Here is a 14,956-nt window from a genome sequence, read left to right as displayed (position 1 = left end):
GCCAGCCCTAGGCTTTCATTCCCTGTCCGGGTGTTCTGCCTTCCCCATTTCTTTTGAAGCTAGATGGGATTCCTTCTCTCTGCCCAAATGCCAGATATGCAGAGTCCATTCCTTTGGGACTTCTCTGCGACTCAGCACCAACCCCCGCTCCCCGCCCCCCCCCCCCCAGGGTGAGGGTAAGGATGAAATCAATCAGGACTCAGGTAGCATCCCAGCATGATGCTTAAGGCTGGTATTAGGGTTATTGCAGCTATTAACAAAGCATGAAAAGAGAGAAATTTTATTAGACCACATAAAGGTAATGTTGGTTTCAGGCTCTTGCATGTTCTTATCATTTGTGTCTAATTACCTTGTAACACCACACACACAGACTCAGTTGAAACTGCACCGAGATCATCTGTTCATTTGTGTTTATTATGCTATAATGATAGTAACCTTATAATATTTGTAATAAAAAAACAAAGGTAAGTGATATTGTATGTTGCTCAAGATAGTTAATATTGCGTTTTGCCATAATATGGAGATAATATAATCCTTTGCTGATAATCTCACCCCAACACTAGAGTCTACTTCACAAGCCACCCCTGGAGACTACATTTCTTTCCTCCCCCACCCCCCCTTTTTTTTTTGGAGACTACATATTTTTAATACTTCTCCGGGATGGTGGTTCTTGCCCTTTTCTGTGTGTGTCATTGACCATTAAGTTAAGCATCTGAAAAATTTCCCCAGAAAAATGCACATAATCATAAATTTTACATGCAATTCGGGGTTCAGAGAACCTTTGGTTCCCTTAAAATCTACATTAAGAACCTCAGTTCTGGAAGATTTGGAATTTTTTTTTCCTTTTTCATATGGACAACAGAATAATAATGGCAAATGAGTGTTGGGTGCTTACTATGTGCCAGACACTGTTATAATAATAAACAAGTAAGGTGACTTAAAGCTTGCGTGTGCATGCGTGTGTGTGCGTGTGCGCACGCGCGTGCATAGCGTTTTTCTCCAACTTCCCAGCTATTTGTTGTAGCCCAACAAAAGGAAATGAGGGGGTAGCAGTAAAGACTTTAAAGTGCTCATCATTTTATGCCTGCTAAGAGTATGTGAGATTCACTTAGAGCACTCACTAAATTTCAGAGACAAAGCAATATATGGGTGTAGAGGGAGAAACTCATTGAATTTATTTGGAATGGTTTTACAGCATTGAAACAGTTCCCACTTGCTTTCGGGGGGGGGTGGGGGGGGGAGTAAGAGGGTGGCGTGGTGATGCAACTGAGTTCCTAAAATGAGCTTGGCAATTCGTGGAAAATACCTCAGGAAGGGTGATAAGAACTCTGAGTCATCAATTTACTTCCAAGTCAGCAATCTAAGGGCTACGAGGAAAATGAAGTTTATAGCATAATAAACACAACCGACAGCTAGCTCTGAAGTTCCCTATTCAGCACTGTATTTAAGATCCAGTTTTGGCTTTCCTCAGCCACTCGACGGGAAATGCATAATCTACTTCGCCCTGTTGGTGGAGTGGAATTCCACCTAAAAGAAACCATGTGTTTGCAGATACTCTATCAGGCTTCTGCTCACAAGATACTGCACCGTTTATCTAAATAAATGTCTGCCATTCCTTTCTCAAATCTGGATGAGATTTCTCTCCCCCACCCCCGCTTCTTCTAGAAGCATTTATGAAGGACTGATCACGTAGTAGTTGCTCTTTGTAATAACCATCTAAAGAAAAAGAACATTCCGTTGATGACATGTACACGGATTCATTAGTTCTTCCTCATCTTTCCGTACCCGGGGTTTCCAGAAAAGCGAGAAATTGCAGTTCAAAAGGGCACTGAAGTTTTTATTTATTCATTTATTTTTAAAGATTTTATTTATTTATTTGACTGAGAGAGCGAGAGAGCACAAGCAGGGGGAACAGTAGAGGGAGAGGGAGAGGCAGGCGTCCCAGCGAGCAGGGAGCCCGATGCGGGGCTCGATCCCAGGCCCCTGGGATCACGACCTGAGCCGAAGGCAGATGCCCAACCATCTGAGCCACCCAGGCGTCCCGGCACTGAAGTTTTTAGACTCAAGCATGGTGGGGAAGAAAACAAGGCTGAGGGAACCCAGAGACCCTGCTAATGTTTCCGATTAAACTTTGGAATTATAAAAAAAAAAAAAAAAAGGATCTAAATGATAACCCATCTTTCAAGGTGAGGCACCGAAATGAAAAGTAAAAATAAGCCCTTTCGTACTTGAGTGAAAATAACCACTAACAAAGTTGGCAGAGGTTCTCAATACATTTTTATTTTATATAACTTAATACCAAAGTCGAACTTCAGGACAGCGTGTTCAAGCGCCGATGCCCAGGATTGATGAGGTTCCCTCAGCCAATTTGCTGCAACTGGGGAGCTCAAGCAGCTGATGACGACAGGAGTGTTAATCATTGCCCCGACCAGGCAATCTTAGTCACAAGTTCCTGCTGAAAGTGAAATCGTCCCCTCTGGTTTAGAAACGGCTAAAAACTTTTTACTAGGTTCACGTTGCAATTTCTCGTTTTCAGGTTAAGCACATGGAAATTTGTTCAGCAATTCTTTTTACAGCACTATTTCCATTAGTTGCTCCCACAAGCTGGAGTTTATCTGATTGTGTGGTGGATGGAAACTTCAGGATAAAATTCAATGGCCGAAGGCTGAGTGAAATTTACCCTGGCTGTGGTTATGAAGAGGGTAAGTGAATGAACCTCTTTGTTGCTCTTGTGTTTATTTTCTCTTATGCTAGATTTTATATGCCATAAAATGCAAAAGGCATACTCTTGCAATTACAATTAACCATTTAGATTTGCTTGATGATTGTTTTTAAGTGATCACAAGCCAAAACCAAAAAATTAAAACACACAATTAAGCATGCATGCCAAACAAAATTGCTTCAGTTTCCTCTTGAAAAAAATATATTAATTAAACAGCTTGTTTCGTTAATTGAACTGTTAGTGAAATGTCTTTCTACACTGATGGAAAGTTGAACTGTTCAGGAAATAGATTTCTTCAAGGCCTAAAACAGTCCTGGGCGCATAGAAGATTTTGTGGAAATAGCTAATAATTATTTCTCTCTCTTTTTTTAGTCTGCACTACATTAATGGGTTTTAGGAGGTATTTTCCAGTCATTTGCATAAAATCTTATGTACTTGATACATCAGCGATGAATGAAAAAGGAAGTAGAAATAAGGTTTTTACTTGAAAATAATTTCACTTCTTTCCCACTATGATTCAAACTATGATTTCGTTTTTGAGAATATTAATGAACACTTTTCTTCTGAGTGTTCAAAAAACTACTGAGATAACACACGTTTTACAATATTGCCCAGCATTGTGAAAACCTGGAAACAACCAAATAAATGTTCATGAACAGGATGGTGGCTAAACACACTGGAATACTACATAACCCATAAAAAAGAATGAAGAGAATCTGTATTTATTAACATGAAACCAGACCAAATTATACTGCTAAGTTAAAAGCAAGTTTCTAAAAATAATACGTTAGTTAAATATAGCATATTTTCACTTTTTTTTTTGTAAAAACAAATACCACTATCTACATACAAGTTTGTAGTAATATTCACCAAACCATTCACAGTGGCTACTTTTGGGGTGCTGAATACGAAAGTTTTCTATCTACTCTGTAGTTATTAGAATGCAAGTAGTAGGGATATTGTTTTATTTACTGCTAAAACCTCAGTGTATATAAATAATTGTGTCTGGTACATAATAGGCATGCAATAAATACTGTTGACTGAATGAATACATGAATGAGGAGATTTCTGTAATACTTAAATTATTTAGAGTTGGCATGGGTAATTTGTAAGCAAATAAAATCCACAAAATACCTTAATTTTCATTGAAATCACATTCATTTCTCAACATATATTTCTCCCTTAAAAAATATATACCTCTATTTACAGTGAGGAACTAGAGGCTCAAACAGATGAAACTTGCCAAAAGGCCAACCAATGAGTAAGATAGGTCTGTTGGGCCCCAGATTGCATATTTTCTCACAACACTACAATTGCAAATGTCAGACGTGGGTTTAAAGGTAAACTCAGATGTTGGATGTAGCAACTAAATTTATCTGACTGAAGATAGAGTATACGGAACAGGCAGGAAGGAGGTTCTGAAAAATTGACAGAGGTGACATTATCTGCAGAATGGTTTTAGGGCCCGTGGGCCAAATCCAGTCCACAGCTGCCTTTGTAAACAAAATCTTATTGGGACACAGCCATGTTCACTGTTTACGTATTGTCTACAGCTGCTTTTGTGCTAAAGTTAGCAGAACTGAGCAGTCAGGACAGATACCATATGGCTTGCAGAGCCCAATATATTTACTACCTAGCACTTCACAGAAAAAGTCTGCTGACCTGTGACCTAGAGTTTACATTTTTGTGTGATCAGCAGTTCTGGGAAGGGATGAGATTGCCATTATCAATTCAGGACTGATAATAACTCTTAGTGCTGTATGAGTAGGATTCTCCAAGCATCCACTCATTCATTCAATCAGTTAACATTTCATTTCTTGAGCATTTATGAAGTGCCAGACACCCTGAACTCATAGTCTATTAGGCAGATAAAACAGTTGAAATACAGTGCAATAAATTCTACAGTGAAAAATAGGATAATGAGATACAATAACTTTTCTCTCTGCCTCTAGGCTACATGAGGACAGGCTTTGGTTCTGTTTCAGCTTATCACTTGTGTGCTCAGCTTTTAGCAGAGTGCCCAGCAGGCTGTAGTAGGGGATCAGTAAGCATTTGATGAGTGAACTAATGAATCAGTTAATATGATCGAGGTAACCATAGGATGCCAGGAGAACACACATAACCCAAACTCTGATAGGATGAGGTCAGGTTATGCAGCTGAAGAAGCGGAAGAAGTGAAGGGGGGTGGGGACAGCAAAGAGAGCAGGATTGTAGGAGTTCAGTGGCCTCACCTTGGTGGTCTACTGCAAAGTCTACCCCCCTGGAACTGGACGGAAAGAGAACTGTGAGCCTGAGCAGTATTTGGTGGGAGATTTGATGTGATAAATAAAATAGAAAACTCTGTCTGGTTCCTGACTCAAACACCTCCAGAAGCTTCCTCCTGTCTACAGGATAAGATCAAGTCCTCTAGAACTTGTTTTCTGCTAATTCAATTTTATTGCCCTTACTTTCTTATGTCAGTTCCCAGTGTCTAGTTTGATGCTTTCTGATTGCACTTCATTTGGTCTTAACTCTGCTTTGTAAAAAGATATGCTTCCCCCTTAGGATGTCCCTTCCTCTCTCTCTAATCTATACTGCTCATCCTATAAGGCCCAACATAACTATGGCCCTTCAGGCAGATTTTTCCCACCCACCCTGAGCCTCTTCGCTGATGTGTCATCTATGGATTCCATTACACATTCACACCCACCACTCACTCTCAGATTTAGTAATCAGGACTGCTGTGGGTTGGTTTGAGCCATTTCATGGGTTAATGCTTTGTAGGAAGCTTCATTAGAATGTGGGTTCCCAGAAGGAAGGAGCATGAGAGGTTTCCCTCATATTCTCTTAGTACCCAGAACAATATGTACACAATATTTGAGTAGACACTTAAATACTTATTGAATAAATACACGAATGAGTCAGAATAAATGAATAAAAAGTTATGAGGTTGGAAATACTGCCAAAGAAGGGAAGTCAGAGAATGGAAAATAATTAGAGGAGAAGCTTATAGGACAGGGAAATAATTAGTACTTTGTAATTAGAGGTATTCTCAAAAAGTATAGGTTTTGAGGGAAAATATTTAAGTTTATTTAAAAAAAATTTTAGTAGAAATTCAGATGTGGAGAAATGAGTTAATCAACTTCTCTGTTTAGGGCACTTAATCATCATTGATCTGTGTAAGGTACTGCTCTTGTTTTTATGTATTCGTTTGTTTATTTACTTATGTATGTTTTCCTTACTGTCCTCTTTACCTATTGCCATTCCGCTTCACTACCACAGGAGTGGCTCTAATGTGGTTAATGTGTATCCTCTTTTTGTGTCTGTTTTTGAAAACTGTTTGTTTTTTTAACATGTATTTAAAACATTTATATATGAGATGATATGTTATGAATCTCAGTCTGCTTCTTACCTTTTTTATGAAGCATTAAGGTCTTTAAGATCTATACATATTGCTATAGTATAGATCTATTGTTTCTGATTGCTACATAATACTTCATGAAGTGAATTTACCACATTTCACTGATTTACACCTCCAGTGATGGAAAGCAACACGGCCTCCAAACCTCTGTCACTACAAATTATAATGAACATCCTTGTATCGTTCCCTCCTAGACCTAGTATGAGAATATATTTGGGAACAGTCACCAGGAATGGCATTGCTGGATCACAGGGTATATGTCTATTTAATTTGACTAAAGAGTAGCAGCAGATTCCCCTGCAGAATGGTGGCGTTAGGTTATGCACACGTTCCCTCCCTGCCCCATAAAGCGATGCACAGAGTTTCTATAAACTATGACCCTACTAATATTTAGTGTTGCCCAGCTTTCTAATTTTTGCTAGTCTGTTAAAAATTGATTTTTCATTGTTGTTTTAATTATTACTTTATTATTATTATTTATTATTATTACCTTATTTATGAAAAAGTTTCAAAATCTTGCTTGACTCAGTTTCTTTGAGTTTTTGTCCCATAAATTACCTGTTTGTAAATATTTCCCAATTTTGTTCTAAGGGAATTCTTGTCTTTGTTGTTGTTGTTAATTTACAATTAAGAGCTTATTAAGTCATTTTTTCAACCAAGAAAATTAACTTAAATTGTAGCATTGAATCACTTTCCTGAATACCCCTTACTTAATAACTCTATTTTTATTAAACATTATTTTGATTTTGAGAAGATAGCAGTGGCTCTATAGTTGTTAGATCTTCCCAAATCCCCACTTATAAAATATATGGCAAAAATGAAAACCCATGAACAATATTTGCAACAAAACTAAGTAGACTTCAGTCTCTCTTCTGGCACATAAGGAGATTAGAAGTTACCCTTCCTGATGCCACAACAAGAACAAAGCTGAACAAACTGAGAGTTAACAGTTCTTTGAAGAAATGTCAATAGAAACTTCTAAAACTGAAGTGCAAAGAGAAAAAAAGAATGAAAAAGAAACAGATAGCCATTCTCTGAGACAAGTACAAAATGTTTGACATGTGTAATGGGAGAAGAGGGAAGGGTACACAGAAATATTTGAAGCAATAATGACTGGAAATTTCCCAAAACTCATGACAAGCACCACACCACAGATCCAGGAACTCAGAGAACACCAAGCAAGATAAATACCAAACTAAGTGACAAGTAAGCGCTAGGAAACCCCCAAATACAACCAGGTGGAGAGAATCGCCAATAACCAGACTGTATATTATGATCATCGTCTATGTGGGGGATAGCAAAGGGAGGCAATGGGGTGGCAAGTATACTAAGAACAGGAGAAACTCAAAGGAGCCAACAGATATTCACTGCAAAGTATGGTGGGTTAATCAGACCAGCAGATAAAACCAGGAGGGGTTTGCCTACACTAGGTGGAGGTGGTGAGTGGCCTTGTGGTAAAACGCAAAGGGACTTCTGAACTCTCAAAATGGTCCTGCTACAGTTTCTTTCCAGAAGGGTCCAAATGGGGGAAAAACTACTGGGAATGAAACCAAAATTGAGCAAGAGGAGAAACCAGAGAAAGAAGAAAGAGAAGATCCCAATAAAAGTTGGAAGTGGGGGGTAGAGTCAAGAAATCTCAGACTCACCATATTTCTGCACACTTCATGGAAACCATAAGAGAGGGAGCTCTGTGAAGATTTAAAAACTATCCTAACTTCTCCTCCTTCTAAAACAGCAGGAAAATTCATTTCATGTAAAATGAGCAATGGCAAAGTATTGAGTTAAAATCTCACACAAAATTGCTGTAAGAGGGTGCCTGGGTGGCTCAGTTGGTTAAGCAACTGCCTTCAGCTCAGGTCATGATCCTGGAGTCCCGGGATCGAGTCCCGCATTGGGCTCCCTGCTCGGCGAGGAGCCTGCTTCTCCCTCTGACCCTCCCCCCTCTCATGTACTCTCTCTCATTGTCGCTTTCTCAAATGAATAAATAAATCTTTAAAAAAAAAATTGCTATAAGAAATAAAGAGAATAAGGGTCACAATAACATCCCTAGGCAATGAAAGCATATCAGAAAATATGATTGAAAAATAGATAAAAACTGTAACTATTTCAAAACACACTAATAGGCAATAATGAAATAACACAAGCCATGAGAGAGCAATATAAATCTGAAATAGAAAAATTCAGAAATGAGGCAACAGGACTCCAGAAAGAATTAGAATAAAACAACAAAAAATTTTAATGACTAAACTAGAAGTTACAAAGGAGTACATAAACACAGCAAATAAAATCTTAATAAAAATAGAAGAAGAACAGGAGAGAAAAAAAAACAAAAAGAAAAAAAGGGGGAAAACAATTTGAGGGGAAAAAAGAACAAATATTGAAGATAGAGATGATTTGACACATGGTTCATAAGAGTTGCTGAAGAAGAAATCCTAAGTAGGAGAACAGAACAAATATTAAAAAGTACAATTTTAAAGATTTCCTGAAACAAAAAAAAAAATTGAAGTCTCTATTGAAAGAGGACAGTGTGTATCTGAGGACATTGATCCAGAATAACAATGACCCAGTCTTATTCTGGTAAAATTGATGAACTTTAAAGGAAAAAAAAAAAACAACCAAAAAACACGGAATAACCTTTGGTCATCAAGGAAAAAAATACCATGTGATGTATAAGAGAAAGAAAATCATATTATCATCAGACAGTTTGACAGCAATAATCTATGCCAGAAGATAAGGCAGTAACATATTTCTGATACTCAGTGAAAGCACCTGTGAGCTGAGGATTTTATACCCAACAAAACTGGCCTTCGAGTATGAAGCGCATAAGCTTTTAGCAACGTGCCAAGGACTCAGAAAATATTGTTTTCATGAGCTTTTCCTGAGTAATCTACTAAACAACAACTTAACCAAAATGATGTGAGAGACATCATCATGAATACTGGTTCTGGCATTAAATATACTGTGTGGTTACCTGTAGAATTAATGATGAATAAGCATTAAAAAGGGTAAGTGTATAGCATGTAAGGGCTTATGTGATCTGAGAATGTAGACATGGTACAACTATTGAAAAGGGGGAGAATTATGGTACCATGGGCAAAGTTTTTTTCAGAAATCATAATGATCGGTGGTAGTATTGGAATTGGACTGCTGTGTTTACATGGGATAAAGTAATGAACAATTAATGGGTATTTCATTTTACTGTCTCTGTCCTTGAGAACCAGGATTCTTTGTGTAGTTGAATAGAATACAGATTTAATATAAAGGAAATTAAATAAAAAATGTTTAACCTGAATTTCAATTGTAATTTAAGTATGAACTAATAAGATATTTTATTTCTCTACTGAGAAATTCTAGAAATAATGACAAACTAAGCTTTTGTGGCGCCCAGACTATGGTCTTCCTCAGGACCTGCCCAATAAAATAAAACAGGACTTCTTAGAGAAATAGCTAATTCTAGTTTTGGAGCTATAAAAGATTGTTTGAATTATCTCAAATAACTCAAGAGACAATATGAAGAGGCCCTCACTGATCAGAGATGGGACAAATTGAGTTTCAATAATAAGAATTGCAATGGATTGCAAATTAGTTATCTGGTGCTTTGCTTAAAGCCAGACACATTATATCACACAGTTTCTCAGAGTCAGGAGTCCCAGAACAGCCTAACTCTCTTACCTCAGTCTCAGAGTCCCTAATGAGATTGCAGTTAGGCCATTCACTGGGGATAAGTTCATTTGCGTTTGGGTGTGGAAGATCCACATCAGAAAATCACTCATGTGGCTCTTGGCAGGATGCTCCTGTTCTTCACTGTGTCAGCCTCTCCATAGGGCTGCTTACAATATGGCTTCCCTCTGAGTGCAGAGAAACAGTGAGAGCAGTCCAGGGAGTGAGCACCAAGGATGGCAGCTGCAGAGGTTTACAACCTGGTCTCAGAAGTGACACACCATCACTTCTGCTGCAGTTTATTGGTTACACAGACCAAACCCCCTCCTTGTGGTAGGGGACTGTGCAAGATGTGAAGGCCAGAAGGCAAGGATCACGAGGGGCCCTCTTGGACTCTGGCTCCTACAGTGTGAAACCATCAGATAGGCTTAAATCCATGCGTTCGCAATAATGTTCAAAAACCAAAAACCTAGTTGGTCTCCTGAGGATGACAGCCAGCCATACATTATCTTGAGAACTGGGGAAATGAAAGAATCAAGCTTTCCTATATGAACTATAACCAGAGTATTGGGCAAGCAGAGTAGACGAGTGAAGGATTCTTCTTATAAAATTATTTCAGCTAACGAACTAGGGTTGGAATATTACCCATATTACAACCCCCCAGTAAATGAATGAATTTGGGCATTGAACGTGAAATGCTGCTGACAACGAAGAACAAAGAAATTCAGACACATGTGCCATCTGATGAAACACCACACCACCACCTCGACCTTGCCGAAGGGACTGAAGCTGAGGCCCATCAGGCCTCTGGATTCAATTGTCAATTTGCAGCAGAAGCAATGGGAGAAACACATTGAGCTCTACCTCGAATGTGCCATCAGCACCATCCAGACTGGAGGAAATCTCTACAGGCCAAATGGCCTGGGTTATTCAACAGAAAAAGCGTAAGGGAAAGAAGGGATGGATGGGAAATACAAGCAACATAAAAAAAATTAAAAAAAAAAAATGGACAAGACTAACTATAGCAGCTAGGAATGCATGCTTGGTTGATAAAATTATAAGGAAATGCAAGACAGTTGTCGAAGCCAGGACAGTGCAAGAAGGAAGATGATTACTATGTAAGTCAAGACAGTGGTTGCTTTGGGGCGGGGGACAGGACTGTGATTAAGATGGGGCACATGGAGGGGCACTTGGGTGGCTGGCAAACTTTTATGTCTTGACCCAGTAGGTAGCTACCAGAGCAGGTACCTTATAATCACTCACTAAGGTATTAATTTGTTTTATGTGATATCCTTTATCTGTGTTTTATCTTATGATAAAAAGGTAAAAAAACATTTCTGAAGATAATGTGTGAACGTAGTGAAGTATTCAAATAGTGGAAAAGTTTATAAGGTGAAAAGTCAGTCTCCTTTCCAACCTATCAGTTCTTGAATTTTTTTTCCCCAGAGGTAGCCACGGTCACCTGCTTCTTGTGTATCTATCCAGAGGGATCTTATGCATATAAAATCTCACACACACACAGACATATGTGTGCTTATTATATATGTATATATATGTGTGTGTGTGTATGTATATGTGGATGTGTGTATGTATAGAAATATATACATATATAACATATATAATTCCTTCTCATTTTATTTTTTTATTATTATTTTTAAAGATTTTATTTATTTATTTGACAGAGAGAGAGATAGTGAGAGCAGGAACACAAGCAGGGGGTGTGGGAGAGGGAGAAGCAGGCCTCCCGTGGAGCAGGGAGCCCGATGCGGGGCTCGATCCCAGGACCCTGGGACCATGACCTGAGCCGAAGGCAGATGCTTAACCGACTGAGCCACCCAGGCACCCCATTCCTTCTCATTTTAAAAGCATAAATGGGGGGGCACCTGGTAGAATTAGAATGCCACGCACATGTTCTGATCTTTGTTTATTTCCCTGAATATTTTGTAGACTGTTCTCTATCCCATAGGGCCAAATTAGATAAAACTGATACCGTCAGTCCCTCTTTCTAGGCTGCAACCAATATATTTTGACCTGTAAATAGCAGTTTAAATAAGCAGGTACATTTTCTAAGAATATACGTTATTAAGTCAGTAGATGTGTTCCTAGTTTCTCAATGTGGAGATACTGCTCATATTGATTTTGAAGGTACACCTCTTTCATAAAATTTAAAATCCACATGTCCTTTCTTTTTTTTTAAACCCAAGGTTTCGGTTTAAACAAACCTGCTCACCCTTTGATTCAGACAAGATAACCCCAAGGGAAGGGTGGATTCTAGAGTTAGCAAAGTGCTCCTTCAGCATTTCCCTTAATGAACTCAGAGGTATTTTATGGCAAGTGTCAAAACAACACACGTGTGACTAACCTTTGTGCTTCTCAGTTGATAACCACCGGTTTGTGGTGGTAAGTAGAATTAGAGCAGACAGACATGCCTTTAAACTCTAATCTTGGGCTAGTAAATGTTTTCTGGGCATCAAACTGTATTCTTAAGGAAAAAAAATGAACTTGATGAGGTATTTTAACTAACTCTTTATTTCCTTCAATTTTTTTTGCTTTTTCAGTCACTTAAGTAGTATCTATTGAGTACTTACCCAGCACTTAGCAGTGGGCAGCGCCCCAATGTACCAAGGAAGGAGGTACAAGACAGAGCTTATGGTCTTGCTGGGGATTCACGATATACACACATACGAAACAGCTAGTGAACAAGAGAGTCTTGTATACATCTGTGTGTTTGTCTCAGTGGATGTAAGCATGTGTTAATATTATGTAACACACATAGAAATATACGTGTATGCTAAGCGGTGTGGCACAGACAATTAGAAAGCAGGCAAGAGTTTGGAAATTATGTTAAGGGACAGTAAGCCAAAGCAGCTGCAAGGCGGTGTGAATCTGGTTGTTGGGCAAGATTCTGCTGCCGAAAGCTCCGGAGCTGAGCTTTTCTTTTTCTTTTGAAATGATTATAGATTCATGGGCAGTAGCAAGGGTAGTACAAAGAGGTCCCACGGACCCTTCACTGAGCTTCCCCTAATCTAACAGTCTACATGACTACAGTACAATATCAAAACTGGCATACTGGGGACACCTGGGTGGCTCAGTCGTTAAGCATCTGCCTTCGGCTCAGGTCATGATCCCAGGGTCCTGGGATGGAGCCCCGCATCGGGCTCCCTGCTCAGCAGGAAGCCTGCTTCTCCCTCTCCCACTCCCCCTGCTTGTGTTCCCTCTCTCGCTGTGTCTCTCTCTGTCAAATAAATAAATAAAATCTAAAACAAAAACAAAACTGGCATATTGACATTGGGACAATCTACAAATCCTTTCCAAGTTTGCATGTACATACTTCTGTGGAACTGAGCTTTGATAAATGAAGTTCAAAAGATAAGAGGAATGAGGAAAAACCAGAGTAGGCAAACCTCACAGGGCAGTTACTTTCCAGAAATGTCTTCTTTCTCTCTTCTTCCACCATGTAGGCATCCCCCATAATCCTTTGTCAATTAACCACACCTCCTTCCCCACCAGGGGTTGGCTTGCTACCTCCTGTTCACAAATGTTACCTAAGCACAATGTGTTCTTAGTCCAGCGGTCCAAACACAGGCAACCTCCCTGCCAGAAATCATTTGCTCTGTGAGCTAGTTTGCTAAGAAGTCGTCTGGAGACCAGGACCGATTTTCCCTTGGATTCAGAGATGCATAGGTGATGGGTTCCCCAGCCTCTCTCCAGGCCTATGTAACTCAGAATGAAACTAAGCCCCATTCAGACCAGTATCTGTCATTGCTGTACATGGTGGTAGTGTGGGGTTTCTGGGAGTTAGGGAGGAGGATTCTCTGCTGTGTCAGATGGACTCCAGTCTTCACAGGTCCCATTCTATTGCTACAAACTGCCGCTGTGTCCAGTGGGTAATGTTAAAGGGAAAGCCCTTTTTTGACAGTTTTAATTACACCAAATAAAATCTTTTGTAATTCAAGTATTGACCCACTTAACCCTCAGTTCCAAAAGAGATGACATAGGAAGCGCAAGACAGGGAGCTGATGAGGAGAACTAGATAGAGAGATACTGAAAAGTGAGTTCTAGAAGGAAACTCTGAGAGAAGGAATTACCAGGGATTCATTCTTCATATTCGCTCTCTCTCTGTCCCCCTTGTATCTTTCTGAATTCTCCGAATTATCTACGACTAAGGCCTTACTGCCTTTATACTCAGAAAAATTAGAGTGCTTCTGGGATGAAAGAGGTGCATGCAGGTTTTTGACACAGTTTCTAGCATGGCTAGGAGATGAGGAGGCCCTGGGGCAGTGTGCTCCTTAAGGCAGAGGTGAGGCCCTTTCTAGCTTCCGCAGCTTTGGGTAGGAGCTCTGAGCACACCGAAGCACGTACATGATTCAGAACTTCAGAGGAGAGGTGTCTACACAGAGAAAGAACAGAGGCCGCCCTCTCTTTGGTTTTCCTGATGCAACATGAAGCCACCATTGGTACCTGCGGACAGAGTCCTACAAGAGTCAAAAAAGGAAGTCACAAGTCCTTTAAACCCTGGGTTTACAGTCATCATTCCAGAAGAGGTTACACTGGAAATCCCACACTTCCGCTAAGGCAATGTTGACAAACATCCTGCTCTTTCAGTTCTTGAACTGAACCTGCTATCCCTAAGTGTTCATGCTCAGCCAGGGAGAAAGAAGGGCAGGTTTCCAGACATTCTCTGAGTAATAGCCACCTGAAGTACTTTTGTTTTCTTGGGTGGTCCTGATACTGATTTGGTCCCATGCTCATGACTGTAGATCCTTTTCTATTTCTGTACAGAGCCTCAAATAGCAGTGATGGGGCTTCCTGTGTCCTCTCTGTGCTGTCCTAGATGGAACTGGTTTTTTTTTTTTTTTTTAATTTTTTTTTTCAAATTTTTAAATTTTTATTTAAATTCTAGTTAGTTAACATACAGTGCAATATTGGTTTCAGGAGTAGAATTCAGTGATTCATCACTTACATACAACACCGAGTGCTGATCATAACAAGTGCCCTCCTTAATGCACCTAGATCACCTATCTAATCCATCCCCCACCCACCTCCCTCCATCAACCCTCAGTTTGTTTTCTATCATTAGAAGTCCTGGGGTGGAGGGTGGTGCCTGGGTGGCTCAGTCGTTAAGCATCTGCCTTCAGCCCAGGTCATGATCCCAGGGTCCTGGGATCAAGCCC

The sequence above is a fragment of the Leptonychotes weddellii genome, chromosome 14 (genome assembly GCF_054177405.1).
Source record: "Leptonychotes weddellii isolate Sample4059 chromosome 14, ASM5417740v2, whole genome shotgun sequence".
NCBI classification, from domain to species: domain Eukaryota; kingdom Metazoa; phylum Chordata; class Mammalia; order Carnivora; family Phocidae; genus Leptonychotes; species Leptonychotes weddellii.
Note: the sequence above shows the minus strand (reverse complement) of the source record.